This window comes from Sturnus vulgaris, chromosome 5 (genome assembly GCF_052056855.1).
Source record: "Sturnus vulgaris isolate bStuVul1 chromosome 5, bStuVul1.hap1, whole genome shotgun sequence".
In the NCBI taxonomy this organism is placed as follows: Eukaryota; Metazoa; Chordata; class Aves; order Passeriformes; family Sturnidae; genus Sturnus; species Sturnus vulgaris.
Window position 1 is genome coordinate 47,656,555 of NC_142247.1, and position 14,187 is coordinate 47,670,741.

General features: G+C 41.2%; 1 protein-coding gene across 1 annotated transcript in view; it reads left to right on the forward strand.

Annotated features, from left to right (window-relative positions):
* The first annotated feature begins 1,542 nt into the window (after nt 1–1,542).
* Nucleotides 1,543–14,187, forward strand: part of PTN (pleiotrophin) — a 77,273-nt gene continuing 64,628 nt past the window's right edge. The window contains exon 1 of the mRNA XM_014881603.2: nt 1,543–1,909. The gene's annotated coding sequence lies outside the window, so the exon portion shown is untranslated. The remainder of the gene's footprint in view (nt 1,910–14,187) is intronic.

The following is a 14,187-nucleotide window of genomic DNA, read 5'->3' on the forward strand; positions in this document are numbered from 1 at the left end:
ACTCAGATTTCTGTGAGAAAAGTAAGAAATCTCTTGGGCCATTCTGATGCAATCTGTTTTGGTTTTGATAAAGCTGAACTTTAGAGCCATTGTTCTCTTTCCTACTTTGTTACTCAGAAAGGATTGATCATCTGTAATGTGCTATAGTGGTTGTATGGAGAATTTCTTGGGTCTGCAGTGTCAACCACTACCAGGTGTTTTTTGATGGAAAGTTTCTTTCTCTAGATGCTTGTCATGCTTATCACTGTGCTTCCAGGATTTCACTGAGAAGCCCTCAGGAAGGTACAAGCATTCATTCAGCCTTGCATGCTCTCAAATGCTCTTGAGTACTCCTTTCAACTCATCAAGCTGCTAGAAAGGATATTCTCTCCATCTCAACCCACCACTTTACACTGCAAATCAAAATTGCTATTTTAAATTACATCACTGTCATTAAACCTGCTGGTGGTGCAAATCTTGAACAGCCATGCCAGGACTGAACATATAACTATGTGATGAAAAGAAGATGCCAGAGTGTGGATGGAAAGGGTTAGTTTACTTTACTAAGAAGGACTCCAGGTGAGTGCAATTGCCCTCTATGGGAATGGCTGTACAGTGCATTTCATTGTCACAGATGGTAGGTGTTAGATGATGCAATGTGTACAGTGCCAAACAAATAACTTTTTTAGCTCATTCCCCTGGAAATAGGAGGGGAATCTGAACTGGATTTCTGTGCAAACCTAGAGCAGGAGCTGCAAGCTGCAAACCCACCTGAGACCTAAGCAATCTTTCGACTGAAGGCACAGACTTGCTCTGGGGAGAGGGAATTACACAGGAATTGCCTGGAGTTTGGAACAAGTCCACTTAGTTTTAAATTAAGCTGTGGCTTGGGGAACACTTTTATTCAGTGCACGTAATGAACCTAAAAGTTCGAAAAGCCTGCTTCTTAATGAAAGCCCTGATACAACTCCAGCAACCGCTAAGTGTTAGAATGGCATGGCAAAAGTTGTTCTCATAGCGCTTTTAGGCCAAGTTGAAATTAAAAGCTGGGGGCGGGGGGCTGGGGGGAAGAAGAAGTCGGCTGTGGGTTTTTAAGTTTTTATTTATTTATTTTCTTGTTTCCCACTCCCTAGCAGTATTTCCAGCCTATCACTCTCGTGGTCAAAATGGCTGGAAGCCAGCGAGGCCGAAGTTAGAGCTCTCTAAGCTCTGACAGCCAAGGGCTAAAGCTGCGGTGGACGTTTGTACCTGAAAAGGCAACTGAAGCCCCGCACTGGCCGAGCTGTAGGGCGCAGTGCGTCTCTCTCTGCCTGGGGGATGAAGAGGAGGGCAAATTGCCCCCCAGCAGGGACTGTCAGGCGAACCGCGCTGCAGCAGCTCCCTGCCGGGCTCTCCCGGGTGAGCAGCGGCCGAGCCCTGAGGAGCGGAGGAGAGGAGATGGAGAGGAGAGGAGATGGAGATGAGATGAGATGAGATGAGATGAGATGAGATGAGATGAGATGAGATGAGATGAGATGAGATGAGCGGAGCGGCCCCGTCCCTCCGTCCCGCCCCCATCCAGCCCAGCTCAGCCGCGGGGGAGGCTGCCCGCCTGCTGACCCGCCCGGCGGGCGCGCCCCTTCCGCATCACACGAGGGTGAAGCGCGGCCACTCGCTCTGCCCCGGCGCCCGCCTGCCTTCCCTCCTCTCGTCGCGTCGCCGCAGCCCGGGTTCCACTGAGTCAAAGCGCGGATCAGGTTCCCTGCCTCCAGTATAAAAATCTCGGCGAGAAGGCTCCGGCGGGAGAGAGAGGCGGGCGTGAGGCAGCGGCCGGCGAGTCCGTCCGTGGGGAAGCTCAGGGACGCGCGGCGGCAGGACCAGCCGCTGCTCACCGGGGACCGTCGCGAGTTGCCCCTTTTAACTGCAGGAGAAGAGCTTTCTGCCGCCCGAAGTGAGTCCGAGGCAGCGGCGGGGTCTGCCCGCGGGGTGGTACCCCCAGTGGGTTCTCCTGGGTCTGCCCGAGGGATGGTGCCTTCAGCGCTTGTTCCTCCGGGACAGAGTGGGAAGCGCTTCTCCTCGTTCCTGCGGTGGCTCCGGGGCACTTGTCCCAGCCGGACTCCGCAGAGGGTGGCCGGCCAGAGGGGTCGCGGGGCTGGGTGGGACAGGGGTGCCCCTGAGGGAGCCACCTGAGCCACCGGAGACACCTGGCCGAGGGGCAGGCGAGGGTGGGTGAAGTCTGGGTGTGCCGAGGAGCAAGAACGGGACCGCGCTTTGCCGTGAGCGCTGCCGCAGTGCTTCGGTCCCTGGGAGCACTTAAATGCCAGCACTGGGTGATGGGGACAGGGGTTGCAGTGGCTTACGTGACCCAGCGGGGAAGGGAGGCAGGAGTGTTCGGGCAGGTCTGTTTCCAGAGGACAAAAGGCCGTCGGAGCGGCAAAGTCCCTGCGGGTCCCAGGTACCCTGTGCCAGGAATGTTCCGGCTGAGATTCGGGAGTTTAAATTGTACCTTCAGACCGAGAGCTTTGGCTGATAATTTTCTTGGGACTTTGTCTTCTTATCCATAGTTTACTTCTGGTAAAACAACTAAATCTAGCAAGTGCTTATAGATCTATGTAAAACTGCCGTTGCTAGTTTGTATCCTCTCCTTCCTCGGGAGGGATAGGCTGGGGGAAAATCTGAGTTAACAATGGCGAAAACACAGTTTCCTCTGTTGAACTTATACGTTATTCTGCAAATGTTTCCAACCGTGGTCTCCAACCTCGGTGCTTCTAACTCCTTGCCTTTTTTTCTTCTCTCCTTTTTAAAAGTACTACTTTTCATAGGGGAGAGATAGTCTTCATTCTGGGAGAGCTTGTCTGCTCCTACATCTTCCACTTGGCTGTCTCACCTCTCTTCCACGCTGCCAGTGGCTTTGCCATGGTGGTGAATGTCTACTGCTCTTTAACTAAGTGGTACCCTCGGGAGCTGGCTTCTAGGATGTACACCTGTGAGACTGGTTGGTTCTTGGGAGCACTGGGATAATGTTTGTGACAGGAGTTAGATCTTCCTCTGTGAGCTAACTGCAACTATGGATAGTGGTGCTTTAACTAGATCCTGTTTGCTTGCAATGAGTTGCATTATGGTAGAGGAACATTTTACCTGTGGCTCATCAGCTCTTGAGCTGATGTACTTCCCTTGTGTTCCCTTCAGGCACTGATTTTTTTTTTTTTTTTTTTTTTTTTTTGAGATTTAGCAAAGCTCAGCTTTTTGAACAAGAAATAAAATGTGTGTGTAACTGATTGTATTAGGGAGAAGGAGGGAAGGGATGGAGAGAGAAAGAGAGAAGTAAAGTAAAAGTTGCTAGAAAAAAATACCCGGGTTTTTAGGTACTCTGAGCAGTGTTCTTGAGCTGATTACAAAACAAATGTAATGTTTCTGTGTGTTTGTTTTGTTTCATTTGTTTCGATTCCCTCCCTGCAAAGGAATAAGAATTAAAAAAAAAGTCTGAAGTTTTGATAATGAGAAATAGTTTGAAGGGAAAAAGGAACCAGTGTATTTGTGACAAGATTTGTTAATTTGCTGCAGGAAAGAAAATTTAGAATTGCATGGAGAGAGTACTTCACTGGACTAAAAAAAAAAAATCAAACCAAATCCCCATAACTGACCCCAAAAAGCAGCAAAACCAATTCTTGCTGCATAATTTAGCGAGTTTTGCTAAAGAGAAGGTACGTGGAGGTGCAATATGCTCCTGTTTCCAGGCTAAGCTAAACTCTTCAGTGTTTTTTTATGTATGAAGCTTTGGGGGAAACTGAAGGACAGAAACTCACTGACTTTACTCCCGAGTGAGCTCTTGGGTGGGAAAAAAGAGAAGCCAGCAACAAATCTTTCTTTTACAAATGGTAAATATTCGTTTATAGTGTAGCAGCAGCCTAAGAAAAACAGGTTTTTTTTCAATTATCTAGATGTCTATCCCCAGTTATTTGAGGTGCAGTCTGTGGCTGATGCATCCTTGCCAGCAGAGGGTTTGTCTTACTATAGGATTACAAAACATAGTGCTGCTATCCCAGTACCATATGCCTGACACTGGGACACTTTGGAGGCTTATCTTATTCCTGATACAGCTGTACTGATGGATGTTTTGTGTAGATTAATTTTTCTGTCATGAATGTGAATATTATTATTTAGTGAACTTCCAGGAGTCGTGGTTTCAGCAAGGTACTTCCTTGACATGTCCTCTATTTCTTCTTGATCATTCTGAGAATGGTTGTTCCTGAGTCCTTAGGTAACAATTAAAAATAATTATTTACAGGAGCTTTGGAAATGCACTCACTTAACTCATACTAGTTTTTTTTTTTTCTGTGTGTGTGTTTGTGCGTGTTGGGTTGCTTTGTCAAGGAAAATACAATTTATCTAGTGTTATGGTATAACAAGTGTTTTAGTGTAAGACTAGGGCATTAGGGATGGAGTTGGCATGGCTCATTGCTTCTGCTCTGTTCAGGCCCCCTCATTACCTACATTCCCAACTGTGGCGTTTTCTGTGGGAATTGCTCTTTAACAATGTATGCTTTGCTTCCATATTTACAACCTCTTGCTGATCAGTGTATCAAAAGCATTTTCATTTAGAGGATGCATTTCAGGACTTTAATTGAGGAAATCTCTTTGTTTCGAGGCTCCATAATAAACTATACGAAATGCTGTCTTTGAACAAACTAGGTCACTGTAACGTGTGCACACATAGAGGGATTCTCATCTGCTTAGGGTAGCTGACGCTCACTTGAGCCATATCCCTGGTGAGCTTGTCCCTGATTTATCCTTCTTGGACTGGCTTGTTCACAGGGAGCTTATGCTGAAAATTCACTGCTGGAGGTCATTCTCCATTCTTGGCATCACTGGCAGCCTTAAGCTCAAATTGCAGCCTCATTTTCTATCCAATCAATACCACTCTTATGTCGCTGAGTTTCCATGGTGCCCCCAATCTTCTGTCTACATATTGATGTCTGACAGCAGGAATAGCATTCTGTGTCACTATATATACTTACTAAATCTGTCAAAACTATTTAGGATCTGTCGCACTAATTTATATCCATATCCTGATATTATTTGTATCTGTTGAGCTTTGACTGATGGAACTTGCTGCACTAAGGAATCGGCCCCAACAATGCACTCCAGGGATGGCTCAAGGGATGGATGTTTTGAGAAAGGGGAAAAAGACTCTTCTAGAGTAGCTGGGGCAGTCTAGAATCCTTTGAGCACAATAGAATCGTTTTGAAAACATCCAAGTCTCAATGGCTCCATGTTAATGCTTTGGAAATCATTCTTCATTGTGCTCCTCTGAATACACAAGTTCCTCTCCAATGGAGCCCTGGAGAGGAAAATGGAAAAGTGGGCATTGTCAAGTGCTCAATGTGTATTTGAGGGGAGTTTGGGGAAATTTGAGTCAGTTGTCTGACATCAATTTCTTCAGCAGAAGCCCTGTGGAAAAATGGAATTAGAGGAGCCAGCAATGTCTTCTGTAATGTGGATGTTTTTGTTTTATTACAATAACCTACAGAACAGAGTCGTCATGTAAGAAATGGTGTGGTGTGTCTCTGTGGACTGACGCAGCAGCAGCGAAGCCAGATGAGAAAAGGCACATTTTCTGTGTATCACTAAATTTCAGGGCACTGACTACTTGCCACTCATGTCAGCAGTATTAGGCACTAAATAAAGACCATATCGAATTTTTAAAAATTTAAATATGCTTTGCAAACTGTTGATTTTAGATTGAATGAAGTGGTCATCAGCTGAAGAAACTCTTTAATCCCAGTATCTTTAACATGAGCTTGATCCAACCCATGAAAAAAGAGCTAGCAGTCAGTATGGAATTTGTTTCTTAATGTTTTTCTTGTTCTGAGTTGCCAGAAGAGCTGATCTTATGATGCCAAGTTTGTCAAAACTTTTCAGGCTCCTACAGTTTTTTCCTACGAAAAGTAAGGACCTTGAAGACTTAAAAGGACCTGTTGCAGGTGCTGGTATTAAAGTAGTTCAGTTTTTACATCAGTGTTTCACCTTACCATGGCAGAAAGGGTCAGCAGGACTTCACCTGACTAGACACTCTCTTGGCCAATATGTCTCACCTCCTTTTATTTCAAGGAGCAGAATCACTGTGCCATTTAAAATATCTGGCTCTAACTTCTGCAGTGGTGCTGTGATGATTTTCTTATTTTTTTAACTTGTTTCCTTCCTTGTCTATATATGTGGGAGTGACTTTTGAAAAACTGTAGTCATCTTGCAGACTGCTTTTTCATGTCTTTCAGGCTGAAGATTGAGCTGTAGGCAGTTTGATGGGAGATGAGAAGGGGGAATGGGAATGTAATAGTGAGCTGTATTACTGATAAAGCCAGGGGATTTTCACCCTCACCATCCCTCCACTCCAAAAAGCCCTTCCTAGCTTCGCCTGGAATGGCACATTCTGGTTCCAATGGGGATGACATCTGGAAGTGGGGAGTTGAGCTAACTATATGTGAGGCAAAATCCAATTCCATTACATTAAGAAAAATATATTAATGTGTTATTTTGGGCCTTAGGAGCACATTGCTTGGCAAGTGCCACTGCATGGCAGCTGCAGCAGAGGGGTAAAGGCTTTTAGAGCAGAAGAGCGTTACAGGAGTTGGGTATTTTCTGATAAAAATAGTCTTTGAAAAGAAATAGTGCTTGGGGTTCCAACACACTGCCATTTAGTAAACTGCAAAGTTTAGTTTTGAACTGTGCCTTTCTCCTTTGAGGCCTGCCAGCACTATTTCAGAGCTCATTAAATGTTTCATGAGAACATTATAAAAATCTTCCTTCCTCATTAGTTTCTACACAGTTTCAGCGTAGCTTGGACCTTGTAAATATCCCCTATTTGCTTGTGTATGAAACCATCATCAAATGGCTGTGGGGAGGGAAGAGAAACAGGAGAAATTCTCTAATACCCTAGCCTAAATCCTTATTTTGACACTGGTCTACAGGTAGCCAACCACATTAATGAAACAGAATTTTTGCCATCTTCAAACAATATTTTTGGAGGACTTCCCTATCTGTACAAAAATTCTCCTCTCAAGAGGACAAAGGGTTTGGGAGGGAAGATGAGGCAGGATGCCCTTTGCTTTCCTTCTCACAGCCTCATCTACAGACATGGGCTAATGCTGAGATATTTTAGGGAGGCTGGTCCAGCTGGGTGGAGACAGGCAGAGGACTATGAGGTGGAGGTAGACTGTTTCTCAGGCTTGGGTGCAAAGTTAGTCTTGATCTTCTGAGCTCATTAAGCACAGAGGCAACTTTGAAGTTGTCTTCATCATCTGACTTTGCTAATTGCAGCTACCTGTTGCCTTTTCTGTCCCTAAGGATTAAAAAGGGAAAAAACCAGATAATTTGACTCCATGCGTACGTAGGAATTCCTTATGCATTGACGCAAACAGTAAATAGATATGTATCTGTGTCAGCCAAAGTGTCCCTGCATAGAAATAACTGAGTTAACGTCTGATTCAGTTCTAGTAGCTATCAGGCACAAAATTTCTATTTTTCTCTTTTTTGGGGGGTTGGTTTTGGCCTCAGAGCCATGCAAACAGTGGCATTAGATTCAAAAGCAACTAAAGATGATATGACTCTTGCATTTAAGGCTTCCTTGTTTCTACTGGATCACTGGAACAACAGATTCATTTATGTATGCATTTATTTTTTTAGCTCTGCTACTCACACATCATGTATCTTGAAGTGCAAAGAAGCCTTAGTAGTGTAGTGCAAATGTATGCACCCATCTGTAGCCAACACAGAAGGCTCACAGTCTGTAGCATCTTTTCTTCTGTGACAGGAGCATCCAAAATGTGCTTAATACATTGTGTAAGGGTATTTGTTATAGCAAAAACTTTGTTTTAAAAGTTAACTATTTTAGGTGTTCTGTCTTTTTTCTTTTTTTTTTTTTAGCAGGTTTATGGAATGTGAGCAACAGTGGGAAGAGTGACATTGTCTCAAAATGCCCATTTTAACATTTCTGTAATGCTCATTTAGGCACTTTGTCAGATGGCAAGGAATGGATCTCTTAAGAAAGTTTCGTTTTCTTTGAAAGTAAGATAGGAAGTGATTTAGAAATAGCCTTGGTAGAAAGATGGCAGTTCTAATACGGTGGTGTCTGTGCAATGGTGCTACAAAGTCACAGCTTGCTTTCAGACAACCAAGCTTCTTCCATTTCAGTATTTAGTTCTTTTTCAGCTCCCCAGAAATCATGTTCTTTCTGTCTAGAAGCGATTAATATTTAACCAGGCACATATTCTCCAAACATTATTCAGGCAAAGTTGATGCTGCAGCAAGAGCTTAATCAGAATAAGGAATATATAATTCATTCTAAGATTTTGAAAGAGTACCCCCTCCTTTGTTTGGGCAACAAATTCTTCAAAATAAGACACGAATGTGCTATAATGCTGCTAAATGGTTGTGACTCTTCTTGTGCTTCTTGCAGGAAATTTCCATTGATAGCGCCTTTGGACTGAAGCATCTTTTAGTAAATTAGAGATAATAGATTGTTCTGATATTCTGTCTTAAATCTGGTAGACAAACTCTTTGTTCCTGTAGTTCAAACAATAAAAATTACATGTTTAAAAGTGATCACATTACTTTTAAATCACCCCATCACATTAAACAGGAATAATTTGGAGTTCTTTTTCTGCCTAGGATGGTTTTACCTGGAAAACCAGTCTTATACTGTAGGGATTTAGCTTGCTTTTTGTTGCTGAAAAGCCCCTGAGATACCATTGTTGCTTCCCAGTAACTTGTGCCACCTGAGTGCCTGGTTGTTTGCTTGGATTGCTGCCTTCCCAGAGGCCAGAAAGCTGTTTTCCTTTGTACAAGAGTCACTTGCTTTTATTAGAAGCCTGTCTGTCTGCAACCGATATACAGTAGAGATGGGGGGATGGAAAAAATGTACTAGCTAACAGCAGTCTTCCAAAAATGCTGCAAGCTTTGATTCAGGAATTTCATGTCATTTCACTTACTAAATCCTCACTTTGCTAAACTGCCCTTTCAGCCCATTTTTCTTGTCCGATTTGCACATTATCAGATGCTTTTGCTAATCTCTGTAGTTGAGGTTTGCTTAAGTGATTATTTGGCAGGAGTGTGTGAGCAGGCATGTGTACGTGATTGCTGTTGGCATGGCAGTTGGTATGATATGGCATTAGCATACTTGTTCCGTGCTCTGGGCCTCCTCCTCTTCTAGGCTTATTTATGTAGCAGAAGGACAAAAAAAACAAAAACCACACCAAACCAAAAACCCCCACAAACCAAATCAGGAACCCATGTGACAGCCAGTTACGGTATGATTATGATCCTCTGGCCAATTTGACCAGAAATCTGCAGAGTTCAGAGGAGCCTGGAGGTTGCTTTCATTTTCCTTCTAGTACTAATCCCAAATAGACCATCCACCAGCAGAGGATTTGAAAGGAGCGGCAGGGATTATGGGCTGCCTAAGAAGGGATATCTGCATTGAATCTAGTCTTTGCTGTGCTTGCAAATACCATGAGAAACTGTATTTATAGGGTGGTAAAAAAGAAAAGGAAAGACCCTCTCCTTCCATGTTTTTTTTTTTTTTAAGTCAAGCTAATGATGAGCTGGGTTTCTCCTCAAAGAAAGAGCCCCTCTTTCCTGTGCTAACCACAACTGTAGGATGAATGGGTATGGCAGGCGTGTGCTTTTGTAGAGAAGAAGAGAGAGATGTCTAGAGACTTTGCCTTAACATCATGCTTTACACACACAAAAAGCAAGTCTCTGCTTGGAGAAACTTTAAAAAATGTAGGGATGCATAGCAAAAATGTGTTAGATAACTTTACACTTGCCAATTGTGCAACATGTACTGTAAATGACAAGTTCACATCTTTATGTATTGACACTTCCAGCATGTGCAATAAGTCTGATTCCAGCTGGAATTTTACCAACTGAGATTTCTCAAGTAATTGTGGGTGGGAATTTCTTGTCTTATTTAAACTGCAACAAACAAAAAACTCAAAATAGGAGAAGTCTGTGAAGTGTAAATTATCTATCTTAAGTCTAGAAAAATTAGGGTTGGAATATTTCATGTAAGGCTTATTGAAATGGAAATTTTGAAGTTACTGAATCCATGATTTCTGTTCCAGGTCAGTGGAATTTTAGTTTGTATCTGAACACTTCCAACACTTAATGAGCATTGAGAGGATGGAAACAAGAACTTAACCTGCATATGAGATAGACACATTGGCTACAGTAAGCTCTTCATGGTACCCTGTGATATCCAGCCCGTGCTCTTCATTAGGGCATTTTTATGATCATGATGTGTCAGAAATAAGTGCTATAGAATACAGCAGTGGGCAACAAGGAGCATTTTTTCAAGTTTATGCTTTCCTGATCAATTTACAATTTTCTTCAATGCATACCTTTGAGAATTAGAATCTAAGTGCAGTATTTGTAAACATTTTAAAGAGTTGTGATAATTATAAATTATCATAAAATTGTTTATTTACAAAATAATTGTGAACAGTTTAAATAATGTGTAATCGTTATTTACAATTCTTACTACTATTATTGTAAAATTGAACAAAAATAGAAGTTTTATTTCATCTTTCCCCCCAAAACTTGTGCATGTCCTTTTCAATTGCTTCACAGGACATGGTGTTTTGATTTTTTTTTTTCTTTTTATTCTCCCTGTATAATCATAACTTCTGCGGCAAAAAGCATTTTAGCCGTTGATCAGTGCCCTTAGCAGAGAATAAGCTTGGTTTTCACTGCCTGATGCAAAGTGTGATTTATATTAAATGAAAGGGATATTTTTTAAAATATCATTTATATCTGTCTTCTATTCCTTCAGATTTAAAAAATATGTTCTAGGCCTAAATACCTTTTGGAGTAGCAGAACTTCCAAGATGCAGCTGCTGATCCCAGGTGAACTCTGGTTTTATTGCTCAGATTTCTGTATGGTCCCAGCTTTGCTGCCTTGCAGAGCTAAACCATGGAAGGCAGAAAATGCTTCTGTAGCAGCAGCTGGGTCAGTCTGTGAATTAGGCCTAGCTTTTTCCCAGGCATGGGCCACGCTCTTCAGTCCAACTGTAAAAGATATGAAAGTGGATGGAAGAGCATGGGTTGATTTCTGTAAAACCAGGCTTATGTGGATTTCTTAAAACTTTGCAGATAGAGTTCATCTTCCTTAGCTTTAAATGTGTACAGGTCTGAAAGGGGTTTTCCCCCAGGCAGATAAGCCACAAGCAATATGCTTTGCTTTTGAAGATGTATTTTCATTACTCTGAATATCTGAGGTTTCCTGAATCCTAATTTTGAATTCATGTGTCTGTAATGTCCTTATTTTCATAACCTCAGCTTATCTTTGCTTTAATCTCTCTTCTATTTAAATAGTGCAGTAGGTCACCTTTCATAAATATTACACATTCTCTCGTGTTTCTCATTTTCAGTAGCCTTTTACAGCCTAGGTTTAAATCAACAGAGTATTTCAGTTTATTTCTAAGTGTGCTCAAAATTCATGCCCTTATTCTAACAATTGCATTTAGTAGAAATTTAACCCAGCATTCTATAATTTTAATTTCCACAGTCAAATGTTTTTTACATATTACAGCTTGCAATTTTACAAGTGCTGTTCTAAAGTTTTACCTATTTTGAAGTGACTCTTTGGCTAAGCACAGGGATGTGGCGTCATCTATGTCCAGAATTTTTTTATGTCTATAAGTTATTTCAGTAGTCACTAGTGTGTAGTGGTATGGAAGCAGATAAATATTTTGTTTGTTTGTTTGTTGTTGTTTTGGTTTTTTTTTCCCCATTAGACTTCAATATGTCTGTGGTGACTTTTATCTGGTATTTTTGTTCTCCAGTTGCCTGGGTAGTTGTGAGGACAAGGACCCCCATAGTGTTGGTTAACACCACATTATATAGGCAGCGTGCTTTGTGGCCTTGTTTTCCTTTCTTTCTTTCTTTCAGATGCTTCACTAATACCTCCTGCAACACTGATCCTAGGCATGACTTCAGATGCTAAAACATCTCCCTTTTTTATGAAAAGAAATATTATTCTTATCCTGGGAGTCTCTGTTCCTTGGCCAATATTGAAAGAGTGACAGCACCTTTCCTCTTGTCCCAAGATGACAAAGCTCTCCTAATAAGTCTTTGAAAATCTGAACAATTTACATCTAGTGAAAAACAGCCAGGATATGTTTTTAAAGCCTTTTTGTAGGTTAGTGAGTTGTCGTTTGTAGGTTATGATTTATCATTGTGAAAAATGTGGTTTCTTAGATTTTGCTAGTTTGTGGGGCTCCTATTTCAGCTGGTTTACATTTGCCTTTAACTGACTTTTCTCAGTTCTGGAATTGCAGTTAATTAAATCAAATTTCTCAAAGTAGTTTCTTTTTTTTTTCATTTGCTTTATTTTATTTCCCCTAACTCTGTCTGGCAGTTCTGCCTCAAGTTCTTTACTTATACAACCTTGGGGCATGCATCTCCCTTCCTTGAAAACTGAAGCAGGGGAGCCATTTAACTGCTATACAATCTCCTTTCTGCCCTCACTAACTTTGCATCAGGAGAGTCTGCAGGATCCACTGGCTCTTTCTGGGGTTCCAGTCTCCCATGTGCTTAAGGAATGCCTTATTACTTGTCACTATGCATTTGCTTCCTTGTTCTTCAGCCTTGCTCTTGGACCTCTTAATCTCCATTTTACATCTTACCTGCCAAAGCTGTTTGCTTCTATTAGTTTCACTTGGGCTACATTTCCATTTTCTTTCTCTTAAAGATATTCTATGAGTGAATAAATTCTTAAACTACATTTGTGAAGTAATTTTGTTTTATCATCAGTGATTGACTTTGGCATCATTTCACAATATCTGTGCTCATTCTTGGCATGCTTTTGAAAGGACAGCTCTTAGGGAACAGAAAGAAGCGACTCCCAGATTCTGTGATTTTTAGAATCTGATTGTCCTAGCACTGATAATGGCCTCCCAGTCATACTCCCATAATCAGGTGGTAACTGTGGTGTAAGGATTTCAAATGACTGTGAGAGAATTCTGTGTTTACATCCTGTGGAAATGTATCTGAGCTGTTACAGTCCTCACTTTGGAAATAAGTCTAGAAGCAGCCCTAATCCCTTAATCAATTATTTTTCATTGTTTGGGACTTACTCGTTGTAGATTTTCCTTCTGCAATCTTCAAACTAACTGCCACCATGTGAGTTGGTTGCACTGACAAGAAATCGTTGATAAAATTATCACACTTTCACCTTTATAGAAAATAGTAATGTTTTAAATGGTAATGGTAATTTGATCACCAACTATTTCACATTGATCAGCCCTGGTCTGAATTGGAGCTTTGTATATTGTCATTCTCAAAACTGTAACTCAAAATTTCCAGTCGGAAACTCTCACCTACTGTCCCTCCCTGCCAGGAAAGCCTGAAAAGTCCTATTTGTCTCTCTGACTTCTTCCTTAGCTGCTATATATGCAATATTGTATGTTTTTCCTTTTAGAAGAAATCCCTCTAAGCATTTTAGCTAAAAGCCTGTTCTGAAGTATCTGAAGGTCCACCAAAGTAACTAAACATATATGTAAAAGTAAATGTATATATATACATATATATACATATACTCATTGTGATTTAGAGTGACTGTATAATTTAGCAATTTTTGTACTCCTGCCTTGTTGGGGGGAGTATTTTTTTTTTCTTCTTTTTTTCTTTTTTTTTCTTCCTTTTTTTTTTTTTTTGTAATTAACACCTGGAAAAACTGTGCTCCAGGAAGCTGTTTGTGATATTAACAATGTGAACTAATAGCATCCATGTACATCTAATTTGTTGCCCTGATGCTTTTCAGCGGTGGTAAATGCATAATTATTTGAAAACAAATATGTTGTCAGAAGTGAAATATACTGTGCAAACTACCCTTTTCCCCTTAAGTCTGACTGTGTTCAGTTTATCTGATGCTGACTTCATGTCAGCATGCATCTCACAGAAAATTATTTTAATATTAACTTCTCATAGTAGCACTTATACTGTCTAAAATGTCAAAACTAAATGTTAATTCAGCTCCTAGAATTATTTATATTATTTGCAAAATTAATGTTTATTCTCCCCTCTTTTTCCCCTGTCTGATTCCTATTATGGAAAATCAGGTCTTAGTAAGTTGAAGTTGTGGGCACTTTGATGTTACTACCTTTTAAGCACGGAATCCCAAAGCAACTATTTTTTGAAAAAGAGGAAGCTTTTGTTTCAGCCTTCATTTTG